Genomic DNA, 15,121 nt, shown 5'->3' on the forward strand with positions numbered 1-15,121 from the left:
AAACCAGCCATGCTGTTGAGGTGATTAAAAAATAAAATAAAATTAGTTTAAACATGTGCTGTCACAAAATTGTTACATACATTTAGGGCATAAAAGCCTTCACAGCTCAGATTCCTTTACTCAACTCCTCCTCAGAATTACTAATAATGAATGAATTAGCTTACCCTCTTAGCCTGCAGAAACTGGCCTTCCATGAAACAAAGTGCAGAGTATAACCTCCCTCTCTTCCCAAAAGAGGCCACAGGCCAGAAGTGAGTAAATATTGGGATTGCATGGAAAGCCTCCCAGCAAGAGATAATGTGGCTGCAGAGGGAGCCAGGAGACTGATATGCCACCAAATATTCCTACTGTAGCTATGAGCAGAGACAAGAAAAATGCAGGGTGCTACCATTGGATTGTAAAAATCCAAGTAACTAAAATACAGTAGTTGCACTTTTGTTAGTTTATAGGTATTTCCTTTGCTACAAGGCAGGTTTTGAAGCTCTAATGTTTGGCATGGAGCATATTGTAAGGACACGGACAGATCCTCAGCTGGCATTAATTGGGGTAGCTCCAATGACTTTCATTGAAGCTACAGAATTGACACGTGTTGCTGATCTGGTTCAGAGAACTGACAGTCCCTTCAGAACCAGGAGACAGACTGCAGTAGCCTTATGCCAGGAAAATGCTAACAGACACTCTTTGAGAAGGATGGCCAGCCTAGATGATGTAGGGTGATCAGGGCCAGCTCCAGGCACCAGCAAAGGAAGCAGGTGCCTGGGGCGGCCAATAGAAAGGGACTGCAGACCATCCGTTGTTGGGGTGGCACATCCAGGTTGTCGTCGTCGGCAGTTCGGCGGTAGCCCAATCGGTCCGCTTCAGTCTTCGGCGGCAATTCATCGGCGGGTCCTTCACTCCGTCTTCCTCTTCAGCGGCACTACGGCGGCAGCTCAATCAGGTTTGGTTTTTTTCTCCTCCCCCCATGCTTGGGGCAGGAAAAAAGCTGGAGCCGGCCCTGAGGGGGATATTTTTACTCAGTGCACTGTCTACTTTATTCCCCATATATAAACTTGTGAGCCTGTGTGGGAATTGTTTTTTTTTTTAAACCATTTCCTGTTTATATTGCTGTATACAATCAATGATTCTACTTGAAAGCCCTTCAGGTACCAAAGTCCCCATGTCCCCAGAGAGCAACAGCCAGCACAAAAACAAACACTGTGCCTTTAACATTCCCCCTCCCAAGTCTCCAGCTGCAGCTGCTGCAGCTTGGCGGGCTCACAGAGAATGGCCTGTTTGTTTTGGAAGGCGCTCAATTCCCTCAGCTACTCTGTCTACAATGGGAGGTGAAGACGGAGGAAGGTTTTGAGTTTCATCTGTAGAACAGTTTTAAAACGTGACATAAACGGCTCCCAGGAGGAGGAATGAATGAAATGATTTACACTGGCATTCTCCCCGCAGGTGCAGAGAGCACGTCTGCTTTCCTAGAAGAGCAGGAGCGTGCCTTCCTTTTTGGGCCCTGGTAGCCAGCAAATTATGCAGTCTGTCACCTCATGGTCAGGATCCCTTGTTAATCCCTCAGGCTGAAAGGTCAATAATTCCCCCTTCTCCTTCCGTCTGTGTTGTGTAAAGTTCCTTGGTGGAGGCAAAAGTCAGAAAGAGAAGATTATTCATTCATTAAAAACGCGGCTTTGAACAAGGCCCGAAGTGTTATTCCAGGGCTCCTGTAATGAAACACGCCACGGCCACTCTTGCTTAGCTCTGATGAGCAGCCTCAACGCAAGGGAGCAATCGTTCTTCAGGAGATATATGCAGCTGTGACAAGTACTGCTGCACTTCCAGAGCACTCTTCTTCTCTGTGGAATCCAGCTCCCATCCTCCCTCTGTGTGATTTAGATGGAATTATGGCCCCATCAGGTACTCAGAGGAGACTAATGCAGTCTGCTTCTTGGATTCAGGTTAAATACTGGGGCAAGAATTATACTATTGTTTTCTATAGCTGCTTCTCCACTCTCCCCTGCCAGCTTCTCCCCATATGTTAGTAAAATGGGGGTTGAGGGGTGTAAATAAGCAGTTAGTCCTGCTGGGAAGCACAGGCTGACCAGAAAGCTCCCAGAGCAGGTGAGCTTAATTCTCCTGTTAGAGTCTTGTTCTCTACGGAAGCCTCACTAGGCCCAGAGGACTTTCCTTGAAAGTGGAATGACTTAAGAGATCAAGAATGGGCTATGAAGCCTTTCTCTCTTTATGTCTTATTCTGTCATAGCCCCAGATGTCTTACAGTCTTCCCAAGTGGGCTCACATAAGTTTGAGAAATAGGCTGAAGACCTGCAGACATGATTTTGAAAGGCCAGTCATTTAACGAAGACATGAGGACTCCCGAACAGAAAACATGCCCTCCCATTACATTTCAGCTAACTTAGTTGATTAGAGAAAAAAAAATTTCAAGTCTCGCATCTCGATAGGGTTTAAAAATTAAAGTTCACGCTCAGTTGTGTGACTGATGCCCTAGCAAGCCCAGTCTGATGACCAAAACCACCAGAATTAAACTTTTTCCTATCTATAGGTTTTCCTACATCTTCCCATTATTTCTAAGCAGGTCCTCCTTCTGAAGCTGCATAGAGCCAAGAAGTGCAAGACAGATGCTGCTGTGAAAATGAAACAGGAAAAAAATCCCCTACTTCTTGTGTGTTGGAAAGCTAATACAGCATTAGCATTGTGGGGGAAATCGCTTTGTATTCTAATTCATGGGAGGGGAGGGAGAAAGACAGGTTTGCAAGAATGACAGTCAAATACTTCAGCTGTCTTCCAGCCAATATTTATTCAGAATGTGTTTTCTACTGTAGCGGGGGATGTGGTTAATAATCGGTGAATAAACCTGGATCCTAAGTGCGGTATATAGGTTTAGAACAACTGGCAGTTGTGCAGGTTAAGGTGGGACTCTTCATCCAGAAGAAGCAGCTTCTGCTTTTCCCAGAGATGCGGATATTCCTATTGAGAATATCCTGCTAGATTCTCAGTGCTACTATAACAGGGTTTGATGGGATATGCACCAGAGAAGCATTTTGAAAGCTCTCGTGTCCCTGCCTGGAAGATGACTAGAAGACTAAATATACTCTGGTTGCTAATTATTTTTCTTAGCCCAAAATTCCTACTCTCCCTCCGCCCCTAAGAACTTTCAACCCCTGGGACGAAAGAAAGAAAGAAAGAAAGAAGGGATTTTCAAAAGTCATCTTGACTTCAATGGGAACAGTGTTAAGCCCAACACTGGGCACTTCTGCAAATCCCCTCTGCCCCCATCAACTGTGGCTGACCTAGAGGCAGGAGAACAACTAGGAAGATGCTAGATGCAAGGCCTATTCTTACATAAACCAACAACACTGAACATGTTTGCTATCATTATTAGATACTCAGTGGTTTATTGATAGGCATCATAACCCCATGATGCTGTGACACCTTTCCCACAAAGCACTTAGTGTCCTTGACATATCCTCCTCTTTCAATCCGCTCTGCCTGGAAGCTACCCTTCCCCACTTCTGGGCCACTATCCTCTAGTAGATCCCTGCTCTAATATTTTCCTCTCACTTCATACAAAGCTTAAGACAACATCATGCTTGCGCTGTCACTGCTACATGCTGCTTCTGCTTGGCACCTGTAGGGTGTCTGGTCAAAGGCAGCACCCCAGAGCCCCGCCTGGGTTCTGGGGAATGCAAGTACTACTTGCTCCTGTTCACCCTGCACAGCAAGGTAGCCATAAAGGGGTGCAGAAGGCAGGGAAGTGGTGAAGCCACGCCCCAGCCTCCAACATACACATTGGCCCACAGAACACCCCATAGGGAGCAATCAGCACGAGGCAAGTGTAGTTAAATGGCACAATCTAGCCCACAGCTGGGTTATGGCACAGGCTGGGCTCCATTGTGGAACCCTTATCCACACTTCACTGGGACTATTTGTGTGAGTAAGTGCTCACCAAGATGAGGAAGAGCTCCACCAGCCCTTAATCTAAATTCATCCCAACGGCTAGACTGCGATAAGGCCTTAGGTATGAGAGTATGGGGGGCACATCAGGAGCTCCCCCCACTGTTTGCATGGCCTGCACAAGGGTCTGTCACGATTGCTCAAAGGAACGCGGGGAATGTTCCTTTGGTACAGACCAGAGAAGAAGACTAAAGGATGGTGCAGCCTTTGCTGTCCTGACTGCCAGGCTGATCAGAGAGAAGTCTCTCTCCCATCTCCTATGGGGCAATGAGAGTTCATTGCTCAGGCTGAATCTTTATGCTGGGGCAGCTTACGAGTTTCTGGTGGCCAACCAAAGACCTGATTTTAGTGCTCAAAAGAGCCTCGGGGTTGAGAGGTTGAAGGAGAATTTTTATGAACAAGTAGGCAGAAGCCAACATCATTTTTGTTTAGCAAAGGAATGTGGAGGTTCAAAATGCTGCTTGACTTTGCTTACAAAAGAGGTGCTAAAACAATGCTGTTTGCAGCAGCTGTTCCGCATGTAAAGAGAAGAGGAACAAGTAGGGCCTTTCTTTATTTCATGGGAAGCAAATGAGCCGGTAGCCAACTTGTGTGATCCATTGGCTCAGAATGTCCCATGCTGCTCCTGCCGCCTTAACATTCGTGTCTGACATGGAGTTCACAAGCATAACCATTTGAAGCCAAGGTACGTCACAGCAACACACCGAGCCTTCCGACAGGAACTTGATAAGAAATTTAAAAGGAAGACAAAACAAAAAGAATCAGCTGTCTAAAGAGTTTGAGGAATCATTAAGACCATCTGTTATTTGATTGTTTGGGGCCCTCTTACTTGCCTTTCTGGTGGGAGAGAGCTATGAGCTGGCCTGCAGTCTCTAGTTCACCCCAGTAACCAAATGCGGAAGTGACAGAAATTGTTTGGGAAGGGAAGTCTCTGTGAGACTGTCACACGGTAGCACTGTTTCTCCACCTCCTGACAGCAACACTGAAAAACCAATGCGTGTCATTTCCACCAGGAACCCACATTTTCATGGAACCCCCGCAGAAATTTCTGAAAGTGAATTTAATAAAGAAACCTGACAGCTTGGAAAAACTCCAAGGCCAAAGGGTTGTTTTTCCCTCCGTCCTTTATGTGGGCGATGTTGGTGCAATTCCCAGTGACAAGCCTAGTTCAGATCTGACAATAATGCCGGCCACTCCTTGGTTCTGGATCTTTTCCCTCGCCTAGCCAGGAGCACGGGGAAGTGTAATGGGGAAGGGGCTGACGGGAAATGGCAGCCTCTGCTTTGCAGATCCATGACAGTATTCCTTTTACTTTTGTGTTCTAGGCTTGTAGAATCATAGAACTGGAAGGGACCTTGAGAGGTCATCTAGTCCAGGCCTCTGCACTCAAAGCAGGACTAAGTATTATCCAGTATTGTTGTTTGAGGCCCACTCAGGAGTCCTCTGGCTGTAAGGCCTCTGCTGAAAAAAGTGCATTTTCTGCATTATTTCAAACAAGCTTTATTTGTTTTAGCAAATCTGTAGATTCTGTTTCAGGGATGAGTATAAGCCACATTTTTGGGGAGTGACTAATGAATTTGGGTGCCTCCAGTTTTAAGACCCCAACCCGAGGCACCTTAAAGGGTTTTTATTTTCAGAGGACGGGTGCTCAGCACTTCTGAAAGTCAGACCCTTGTAGTGTGTGTCAAGTTGGGCACCCAAGAACAGAGGCACTCCAAATCACTGATCACTTTTGGAAGTTTTAGTGTCACTATACAGCAAGAGTAGTAATGGGTAGGGGGAGGAGGAATGCTCCTCAGTCAATAGTGCAAATATTGAAAATTGTGCGGCAGATTGATTAGTACAATTAGACATTTTTATTACAGCTCTGTTCCTTTCAGATACATAAATGTCAAGTCATGACTTACGGGCTATATAAATATCATTTTTAAATGTAGTTATCTCTACCAAATACACTGAAACTACTGAGAAATGAGCCGGGGCTCAGGAATAACCAGTGATTTGTCAAACATGCCTTAGACGTGTTTATTGGGCGTCAATACGCTCAATAAAGGGCATGAGCAGACATGTGATTTTGGAAGGAAGCGTTAGAGAAGTTCTTGCCCCATATCCATACAGATCATACCAGAGAGACAATCTATAAAGCTGGTTTGGGGAAGGTGATGTAATGGAGAACCTAGGTTTAAGGGGATGGGCTTTGGGGAGAGACCAAAGAAAGCATGTTTCCTATAAAATACAGAAACCCATCCTTACCCTTGAAATACTATTTCATAGAGACGTGTTGGCATTCTAAATTGACAGGCTGAGAGAAAGACAGACACACTGTTCTGTACCACTGTATGTAATATTTTCATTCTTTGCAATACAAGCTTTTTTTGCCCACTAAGAGATGCCTTTTCTGGTGCTGGACTAGATGGATTTATTTCCAATAATCTTTTATTTTGTGATTTTTCTCTTTATTTTATTAACTTACCTCAGAAATCTGCTTGTATTTTAATTTAAAATCAACCTGAATTAGATGCCGAGGTTGTTAAATTGCGGTTATTGAGTGTTGAGGCACCACAGAGAGAAAGAGACTGTCTTTAGCTGAAGCTGGGACAAGAGAGAGGTAATGTCTGGGGTACCTGGAGTAAGGCTACGGGTTTACAATACCTCCCTGCAGAGTGCCAGAAAGGGGGTTGGATGAAGACCAATATATGGGCAGATGGGGATTATTTAAAAGATCCAATGTAAAGGAGCTGTTCCTTTATCCCAAATAGTAAAAAACATCACTTTTCTCACTGAAGGTCCTAAATTCTACCCCTACTGATGGCCCCTAGTGAAGACTGTTACAATGCCATGGCCTTTATGAAGAAGTCAAATTCCTGTGGACCTCAGAAGCTAAAAAAAAAAAAAAAGCTTCTCTGAAGAGTGTGTTTGGGGGGAGGGAGTGTGTAAGTAATGCACTGGCCAAACAAGTCTCTCTATTCATACAGTGGATGACAGCCTACTGCTGCTACCACCTAATGGAGTTACTCCTTTAGCCCAACTGACAGAGGCCAGTGCTTCAGGCCCCATCTTCAAACTTTGCTGATGACTTACGCAAGGGATCATGATGCCAGACTTCATTAGAATTGAAAAAAAGAACTTTGTTGTCATCGAACCATAGAAAACATGACATCTGTTTGGATTTCATGTCTTAGATTCTGTCGTGTGGCATTTCCCATTGTGCTGCTTTGCTTCCCCGTTCCCCATAGCAAAGCTTCACCTAGGATGGGTTAAAAAAAATTAAAGCAGCAGAAGCAGGAAATAAAGATATTGAGTCGAGCTTCCTGCTGCATTTGCAGGTAAACGCTGGGATGAACTAGAAGAGCATAAGCAGCTCTCCAGTAACTCATTTGAAATGCTTCAGCTGTAGGGTCTAGAGAACCGCACTGCATTGAAACACATACCAGTCAGGAAACAAGACACAGCCCATTCGAATGGTGAAAGGCCTTACTGACAAGTGGGTTTGTTTCCCCCTCTCCCGCCCCCCTCCCCCTACCCCTTCTTCGGCTTAAAAACAATGGAGGAAACCTGTACAAGTCTGGGCACAAAACAAGCCCACATCTCTGCCAAACACAGACAGTTGTCAGTACGAGCCAGGCTCCCCACGACAAGAATTACATCTCTTAATTATTAGCAGCCTGGCTCCTGGAATGTGCACATTTTTTCACAGTTACTAAATAAGTTAATCACTTCATGAACAAGGAAATCTGCAGATGCCTTTGAGGCTTTGTTAACATAGTCCCTAAACCAGCTTTACACTCCCTTCTAATCCTCTTTAAGACAGTATGAGGCAGTGAAGTAGCCTATAATCAGTTTTTAAGGTTATAGACAATATCCCCACTCAAGCTGGTTGCCTAGAGCAACAGTGCAAGAACTGAATACTAGCAATGAGATTGGATTACTTGCCTTGTTTATTCATCCATATATATTTATCCCCTGCTCTGCCTACAGCAGGGATTTCATAGCCTGTGCCATACATGCACAGATGCAGAGTAGAGTTTATGTAAAAAAATGCAGACAGCCTTCAGAAATTAATCTCCTTCCCTTTCGGATTCCTTTTCCTCCCGGCTCCACATATCTGAGTTCAAAATGGTCCAGGAACCACCAATCTGAGCAGTGTGTTTCACAGAAGACCTGTAGTATGTCACTGTTAAAGTATACACCATTCTTTGACAGGTGCCTGAATCACAAACACCGCTCACAGATGTTGGACCAGATCCTCAGCCAGCATAAACTGGTGTAACTTGACTGTAGCCAATGGAGCCATGCTACTTTATACCTGTTGACACTCTGACCCATTAAGTTCAGGAGGTCCGAGGTACCACATACACAGTAAATTGCACTTTAATGGAAATCCATGTGTGACGTTGTGCAGTCTATATGGTTTTATAAAAACTTGATAATAAGTCAATATAATGTAACAGATAGTTTTAGAGAAAATACGGTAATAAGTGAATGTAACGTAACTGGGATATGCTTCATGCAAAAGGTCTCTTGTAAGGTATCATTACAAAGCTTATAATCTACTGAGTATGATCATCTGATTTGTATAAATGTACCACTCTTGTATCTAAAACTAGAAATATAAAATGTAACTCTGAGGGCCTATTGTAATTGTGTAAAGTGTGGACCATTAATGATGGTTTGGAATCTTGATGACTCCCATTGTCTGCAGATGGCTGTATTTACCTGTGAGTCTTCCTGTATATGTGTGTGCTGGCAAGTGAGTAATGAAGTCTTGCCGTGACATGTGATCATGTCACCTGAACTGGAATCCATCTTTAACCTGGTGCTTTTCCAGTGAGGGGGGGTGGAAACCCAGAGAGACAAAGAGTTCTCACCTTATGCAAAAGATATATAAAGGGGGGGAAGAGAACAGAGAGAGAGAGAGAGAGGAGCCATCATGAAGAATCCCCTAGCTACCACCTGAGCTGCAACAAGAGCTGTACCAGGGGAAAGAATTGTGCCCAGGCCTGGAAGGTGTCCAGTCTGAGAAAAACTTACTGAAGCATCTCTGAGGGTGAGATTATCTGTATTCAGTTTGATTAGGCATAGATTTGCGCATTTTATTTTATTTTGCTTGGTGACTTACTTTGTTCTGTCTGTTACTACTTTGAACCACTTAAATCCTACTGTCTGTATTTAATAAAATCACTTTTTATTTAGTAATTTACTCAGAGTATGTATTAATATCTGGGGGAGCAAACAACTGTGCATCTCTCTCTATCAGTGTTATAGAGGGCGAACAATTTATGAGTTTGCCCTGCATAAGCTTTATGCAGGGTAAAACGGATTTATCTGGGTTTAGACCCCATTGGGAGTTGAGCATCTGAGTGCTAAAGACAAGCACACTACTGTGAGCTGTTTTCAGGTAAACTTGCAGCTTTGGGACAGGAGATTCAGACCTTGGATCTGTGTCTGGAGCCAGACGGGAGTGTCTGGCTCAGCAAGAAAGGGTGCTGGAGTCCTGAGCTGGCAGGGAAAACAGAAGCAGGGGTAGTCTTTGCACATCTGTTGGCAGCTCCCAAGGGGGTTTCTGTGATCCAACCCGTCACACCATGGACACTATTCCCATCCCACTCCCAAATATGGGTATTTTAGCCCCATTCTTCTCTATACTTGCAAAAAGAGGGAAATTTGGGTGAATTTGCTAAGTGATTTAACCCCCTTTCTTGTTATTCCCTAGATTTGGGCACAATTTCAGCAGAGCTCTAGAACAAGTGTGCAACCCACTGCCACTCAAGATGGCTCCACAGCCTGACCTGGTGGAACTGGCAAGTCAATTCGTTGTAGATAGTAGTTGGAGATAATGAGCTCCCACAAGGAGCTGATCATGGACATAAAATACTTCTGATATAGCACTTATAAATAATGCAATCAGTATCTAGCATGACACTGTGAGCAATACTCTAACAGCAGAGGACCCAGTGGAAATGCAAGAAGTACTGTGTGTGTACATACGTACATATACCCACAAAGGTTTTGGATCCACAATCCTAAACGTCCTCAATGTTCAGGGAAGCTCAGATAGGTGCATCTCCTTTCTGACAGTTTGCAGACAAATTAGAAAGTGAGAGTTGGCATTTATTTTTGAACTCTGGTATAATTTTAAGCAACTTTTATTACTATACAATGCAAACAAACCTCACACCATGACAATGATTAGTGATGGGTGAATCTCAAGAGTGTGGGGACTTTGGATGTATTTGAATAAGCAATAGAGCGTTTTGATTCTTTACTGAAGCTTAGCCACAACTGTTAAGTCTATGAAACCAGTCTGGAAATTTTCTGAGAAGAAATTTCCTCATGAGATTTCCCCATTCCAGTCAGGCCAAAATGGCTTACCTTGCAGTATTTCAGAAGTTCTGATTCCAGTCCAGATGTAATATAGTGACAGAAGGGTGAAAACATGAATAATAGAGGGTGGAGGATATCTAAGTTTTTGCAGCGCTCAAAAAGGTTCAACTTCAGGTTCAGATGTGGGGTTTGTTTTGACATCTGATCTAGCTCACTTGTTCCTAATGATGGCACAAGCTGCTAGGTAACCAAGCAACCAATCAGTCAAATATCTCTATACATAGGGCTGATCCACACACACTTAGAGCTACGCTAAGTTCCTCTTGAAGCCACTTTGCTGACTCACAAAATGGAGTGGTGCAAAACTCAGCAGTTTCACTGTGCGAGAATTGATGCCAGGGCCACTCCATGGGAGTCCTCCCTTTGTTTCTCCCGTAAATCCTTTTTAAACCCCGGCTTCCTCACCTCTATCCCTTTGTTCTGCTGCTGGAGGTTTTCCATTCTCCAAACCCCAACTCCCTGCAGAGAAACTGAAGGATCTAGTTCTCCTAGCTTTCGCCAATCCCGAGTCCCAAGTGTTTCCACCTAAACAGGAGACCAGTAAGGTTTAATGACAAGCCAGTGTTCCTGGTCTGACAAGTATTTAACACAGCCCCGATTCCTGGCTGACTCACTACACACTGAGACAAGGTAATTAATATCCTTTGTTGGACCAACTTCTGGTGGTGAGAGAGATGAGCTCTCTAATATCCTGGGATTGACATGGCTACAACAACATTCATTATACACTGACAGGTTTCAGAGTAGCAGCCGTGTTAGTCTGTATCCGCAAAAAGATCAAGAGTACTTGTGGCACCTTAGAGACTAACAAATTTATTTGAGCATAAGCTTTCGTGGGCTACTGCCCACTTCTTCGGATGCATAGAATGGAACATATATTGAGGAGATATATATACACATACAGAGAGCATGAAAAGGTTGGAACTACTGACCGCTATACTTACTACATGCCTCCAGCTTCCATCCAGGACACACCACACTATCCATCGTCTACAGCCAAGCTCTAAGATACAATCGCATTTGCTCCAATCCCTCAGACAGAGACAAGCACCTATAAGATCTCTATCAAGCATTCTTAAAACTATAATACCCATCTGCTGAAGTGAAAAAACAGATTGACAGAGTCAGACGAGTACCCAGAAGTCATCTCTTACAAGACAGGCCCAACAAAGAAAATAACAGAACACCACTAGCTGTCACCTTCAGCCCCCAACTAATACCTATCCAGTGCATCATCAAAGATCTACAACCTATCCTGAAAGATGATCCTTCACTCTCACAGATCTTGGGAGACAGACCTGTCCTCGCTTACAGGACAACCTGAAGCAAATACTCACCAGCAACCACACATCACTGAACAAAAACACTGACCCAGGAACCTATCCTTGCAACAAAGCCCGATGCCAACTCTGTCCACATATCTATTCAAGTGACATCATCATAGGACCTAATCACATCAGCCATGCCATCAGGGGCTCATTCACCTGCACATCTACCAATGTGATATGTGCCAGCAATGCCCCTCTGCCATGTACATTGGCCAAACCGGACAGTCTCTACGCAAAAGAATTAATGGACACAAATCTGACATCAGGAATCATAATACTCAAAAAACAGAGGGAGAACACTTTAACCTGTCTGGCCATTCAATGACAGACCTGTGGGTGGCTATCTTACAACAGAAAAACTTCAAAAACAGACTCCAACGAGAGACTGCTGAGCTGGAATTGATATGCAAACTAGATACAATCAACTCAGGATTGAATAAGGACTGGGAATGGCTGAGCCATTACAAACATTGAATCGATCTCCCCTTGTAAGTATTCTCACACTTCTTATCAAACTGTCTGTACTGGGCTAGCTTGATTATCACTTCAAAAAAAATTTTCTCTTACTTAATTGGCCTCTCAGAGTTGATAAGACAACTCCCACCTTTTCATGCTCTCTGTATGTGCATATATATCTCCTCAATATATGTTCCATTCTATGCATCCGAAGAAGTGGGCTGTAGCCCATGAAAACTTATGCTCAAATAAATTGGTTAGTCTCTAAGGTGCCACAAGTACTCCTGTTCATTATAAACTGAGGCATTCTACGATACAGCAATTTCATAACAGCAACCAGACTTGGTAAATTGTATCCAGATTCCCCAAACCATCCAGGCCAGTCAGATGGGGGTAGGGATAGCTCAGTGGTTTGAGCATTGGCCTGCTAAATCTAGTGTGGTGAGTTCAATCTTTGAGGGGGCCATTTAGGGATCTGGGGCAAAAATCTGTCTGGGGGTTGGACTAGATGACCTCCTGAGGTCCCTTCCAACCCTGATATTCTATGATTCTAAAGAGGCAGTACTTGAAATCTCACAATATTGCCAACCTAGGTTTGCAGAACAAAGCGGTTAGTTTGATTCATGTTAAAGTCTGCTAAGCACCCAATCTTCTGGGTGCTTATCCAAGCTGCCCTTTGAGCCACGTTCATCAATGGCAATTAACATGCTGACACACCAAAGAAGTAAGTGATTTTACAATAGTTATAAGTGGTAGCAGTTACTGGATCTCTGCCTGCATATTTTCTCTCTTATGCATCTCTAACAAAAGCTACGTAAACCTTCAAAGGGTGGGGTAATGGTATAGAACAATCTGCAAGATGCTAAATGCTGTGAGATGGTGACCCATTCCTGCATTAAGGATGATTTTCAATGGGAGTTTGGGCCCCTTTGGAAATCCTAGACAGAATACACAGGGATTCACACTTGAAAGTGAAAAGCAAAACCTTTTTCTTTCCGCTTCAAAGCTATGTGTGTCTCATCTGGGGTCACATCTTCTGTATGAACCCCATACTTGCAAACACACTCAAACCTTGTGTGCTTTCTCCAGCCGCAGCTACAAACTGGGCTGCCAGCTTTTTAAAAATGTAAAGCAAGAAGTTTCTTGCTTAGCCGTCCATAAAGGGCCTCGGATGCTCTGACACACATTACGAGTAATTTCCTTGATCTTTTACTGCCCGGGGTCAATCATTTACTAAAACATCCTTTTAAAACAAAATCTCTTAATGCTTCCCCTGGCACAATCAAAACACACTGGGTCCCTGCATACAATCTTCGAGTTACACAGATGCTTTACTAGTTATCGCTTCACTGAGGTATTGCAGAAATTTTGAACTATTGAGAAGGATGGTCTTGTGAATAAGGCACTGGATTGGGACTCCGAACATCTGCCAGAGATTCCTTGTGGGACCTTCGGCAAATCACAATCTATGTCAAAGATCCCTACCTGTAAAATGGAGATACTAATACTTCCTTTCTCCCAGTCGGTGTGACTCCTCCATTGATACTATAAGCTCTTTGGGATAAGGATTTTTTGTATGCCATATTTGTACAGCATCTAGCACAGCGGGGCCTCAATATCAGTGAAAGCCTTTAGGCTTTGCTGAAACATTACTAATAATATTGATTAGTCTCACTGTTTGCCTTCTGGACTCTGTGTTGACAAATCAGGACCATCCTGATGCTAGCTGATGCATCTGTAGCTCTGGGCCCATTTTACATCCCTTGCTCCCTTGTTTTGTACTTACTCATGCAGGTGGTGTCAATGGAATCCAGGAGGCAACTGGGTATGAGAAAGGATTGCAGAGCTGGGCCTCCGGCAGTGAGCTTCTTATGTCACCTACAAGGCTCTTCAGAAGAGCTAGCCAGCCAAATCCTCAGCTGAGTGTGTTACTCTTTTCAGCTTGCCTGTAGATGGCACTGTGGTAACATCTTACCAACGACACAGGACGCTTTCTTAAAAGACAACATGAAAAAGAAGCCTTCAGTGTCCTGTGCTTCCTGCATTATCTCCTCCACTAAAATCATTTCCTTGGCCTACTTTCTTCTTGATTTTTTTTTCTCCCAGAGAAATTATTTATCATAGGGGATTGCCAGCACTTAATAAACATCCCTCCAAGAATAAATTTGTTTATCTAAGGTATTTTATTATGCTGCCTCAGATAAAAGGAAAAAAACCTCCCCAGAACGTTTTTGACTGAGCAAACAGTAAAGAGCAGCGTCCTTGAGCAGAGTTTTCAGAGGGGAGGTTTGTCAGACGCCATCTCTCAGCCGTTAGGGAATGAATTATCTTCCAAATGAACAAAAGTAGCAGACGGGTAGCGCTGGCAACTGATTCATTACGACTTAGGCAGATTTAGGAACCGCAAAGTATTTTGTTCCAGGCTCTGAGTCAAATTCTCTAGTGCTTTGCACCTTGCGTTGTCATTTATACCTGGGCAAGACAGTAGCAATTCACACCCAGTTTTGCACAGATTTATAGACACACAAGATGCCAGGCGGTACAGAATCAGGCCGTGTGTTTGATCCTGACTTTGTTACCTGTGTCAGCCTATACCTTGCCTTTCTTTGTATTGATTTAAGAGCCCATCTGTCAGCACTGGTGACTGATGTGCACATTGGTGGCTTTGCTATATCAGGAAGACTTTTTATGCCACAAAGTCATCAAGTAACACCAGCTGGGTCCCTGGCAAGAGCAGCCCTGGGCTTTGGGAGACAATTTAGCTAGAGGAATGATTATTAGAAGCAGGAAGCCCGGTGGTAGGATTTCTCATCCCAAATAAAAGATTTGCGGCAGCATAAATAATACATGTCAATTTCCAGCACCCATAAATAAAGTAGGTTAAACCCACCCCCCCTTCCTCTCTTGTCAGGCCTAGTTAGCTGCTCAGAGCAGGGACAGTGCAGAGAGAACAGAGACAAAGAGCCATGCTCTACGGAAACAGTCAATACCTAGCTTCTCTC

At 43.9% G+C, this 15,121-nt stretch overlaps 1 protein-coding gene and 1 long non-coding RNA gene across 6 annotated transcripts in view; one reads left to right on the plus strand and one right to left on the minus strand.

Moving 5' to 3' along the window:
- Positions 1-9,753, plus strand: part of LOC117888069 — a 29,876-nt gene extending 20,123 nt beyond the window's left edge. The window contains exon 3 of one of the 2 annotated variants that reach the window (XR_004648256.1): positions 9,665-9,753. This is a non-coding gene — a long non-coding RNA (uncharacterized LOC117888069). Of the gene's footprint in view, positions 1-8,154; positions 8,448-9,664 lie in introns of those variants that run through there. The other variant, XR_004648255.1, reaches the window with a different exon arrangement.
- GALNT9 (polypeptide N-acetylgalactosaminyltransferase 9) overlaps positions 1-15,121 on the minus strand; it is a 681,070-nt gene that overhangs the window by 461,209 nt on the left and 204,740 nt on the right. For all 4 annotated transcript variants that reach the window (XM_034791125.1, XM_034791126.1, XM_034791124.1 and 1 more), the window contains exon 3: positions 13,906-14,113. The gene's annotated coding sequence lies outside the window, so the exon portion shown is untranslated. The remainder of the gene's footprint in view (positions 1-13,905; positions 14,114-15,121) is intronic.

Source organism: Trachemys scripta, chromosome 15, assembly GCF_013100865.1.
Source record: "Trachemys scripta elegans isolate TJP31775 chromosome 15, CAS_Tse_1.0, whole genome shotgun sequence".
Taxonomy (NCBI): domain Eukaryota; kingdom Metazoa; phylum Chordata; order Testudines; family Emydidae; genus Trachemys; species Trachemys scripta.